Source organism: Arachis ipaensis, chromosome B06 (assembly GCF_000816755.2).
Source record: "Arachis ipaensis cultivar K30076 chromosome B06, Araip1.1, whole genome shotgun sequence".
NCBI lineage: Eukaryota > Viridiplantae > Streptophyta > Magnoliopsida > Fabales > Fabaceae > Arachis > Arachis ipaensis.
The window spans coordinates 2,151,233-2,153,504 of NC_029790.2; positions in this window are offsets into that span (position 1 = coordinate 2,151,233).

Consider the following 2,272-nt stretch of genomic DNA (forward strand, 5'->3'; position numbering starts at 1 on the left):
ACTCATATTTTTTAAATTTAAATACATAAATTAATAAAATTTATTTATTAAAAATAATTTAATATTTGTGCTATCCAAATGATGACCAAAATTGCTAAAAAGCCTATTATATTCAATTTTAATAAGAAGCATTTACATGAAAATAATAACATCATATTGTTAAAGCAAATATTATTGAAATGAACATTGCATAGTTAATATTATAGCTAACACTAACATAAGAAAAAAATAAAAAATTAAAACATGCAAAATTTAACTAAAATAAATATTTAAAATTTAAATTCAACAAAAATTCATTCTTATCCTACTTCGTATTATTGTAGTGAATGAAATGAACATAGCATTGATTCTGCAGCAATACTCTGTCGATTAGTGCGAACACAAAACACTAGGCACTAGAAATTTGTAAAACATTCTTTTTATACGGAACACAGCAGACAGTTTTCGTAATCCGTCTCTAGAATTATTATTTTATTTTTGTAAACAAAGGTACTCCATTTAGCATCCATTAGTTCACGTTGTTCATGTTTGGACATCTCCATTTTTATTAGCTTCTAATAAATCAGCCAACTAATTTTGACTACAACACTTTACTGTTATATAAAACTGAAAATAATCTAGAACGCAGAACATTTCAATTTTTTTATTCTGACTTTTTAGATTTCACTACAATGAATGTCTTAAAAGAATAAAAGTATCAATTAATTAAATTTTCAAAAGAAGTAATGCTTTCTTTTCTTATCTTTTCTATTCTTGATCAAATCTGAATGAGTTAATGATATAACGTAGCTAAACAGAAGTGTTTAAAGTGAGAATTTAAAAAATGAAATGTAATAATTATAAGATGATAAATTTTATAGAACATTAATCAGAATAAGTAAACAAGAGCCGAATACCATTTTCTCTCTTTTTTACACAAGATAGACCTTAGAACCTACTATACATGCATTTCCTGAATAGGTTCAATTGAGAAAAAGTTACAAATTGGTGTTATTTTAACAATATTCGATAAATTGAATGACCTTATCTAGTTTTTTTTTTCAAGGGCCATTAACATGTTTTAAATAGCTGTTGATGATAAAAGAGATAATGAAGAGCTAATTCGAAATTTGAGTTGGCATAATCACATTTATAAACTTGACAAAAATAAAGATTTGCACGACAACTTTTATTTGAATAAAAGATAATAAGACTATGCAACAAAGCCTAAGTTCCAAAGAATGCACAATACTATAGGCAATTGAATCAACAGAACCAAAAGATTTTTCCTAGTCGTACTCTTATTGTTTTTTGTCATTATTTTTCAAGTTGGTTAATTAACGTTTAGATTTGTTGTAGCAACATCGTTTCATTTTTCTAGGGAAAAATTTTGTTGCATGGTTAATTAACATTAAGATGGGCCACTGTTGGTATTAAATCCAATCATTTGATATTGGGGTGGGTCCAACTTTTGGCCTGTTTTGGTCCAAATTATGGGAACTCTTCATGTGGAGCCAAAATTAAAGCCTATTTATTGGAGATTTATGTGGTTTTCAGGTTGTGAGTACCATGAACACGAATTGAATAACTAGGTTGATTTGCATGGTAATATAGATTGAAGTTATCATGTTCCTTTTGTTAAACTAGTGATCTTATGTTTAAGTTTCAGATATGACAGTATCTGCTTCAATAATCAATGACAATTTTTTATTTATGAGTGATTTTATTTAATAGTTTACTTTAGTACAAGGATAGTACCGTTGTAAATTACAAGATTGATAGCCTTTTTATTTTTTTGTTTAATACAAGACTTTTTTTTGGTATTTACAAGATTGATAGTTAAATACAAAGGAGGTTACATGACAAACAATTTGTTGCAAAATTGATTTCTGTTCACCAATTTTTTTTCCTTCCTTTTGGTAGAACTTTTTTATCTTCATTTTTTGTTTTGGAACTTTTAGCCCATAACAAGTGGGATGCGGACTACAAAAGAACATGTTGTCATATCCAATGTGGATCATGCCTTTAAAAAAAATTGAGCTATATCATTAAAAAAAAACTTGAAAAGTCTGCATCATATCTTGGAATTGGTATCATATTTGATGATTACTTATTACACATCCTAGTAGATTTTCTTATAATAATAGAATTTAATTGTGATGCATTCAGTATAAAATCGTTTTACACGTGCATCTAATCATATAACATTGAATTAGTAAAAATTATTATCCAAAAGAACAGGTATGATTGCATGATTATATAAAACATTTTACATGCATCAAAATTAAACTTA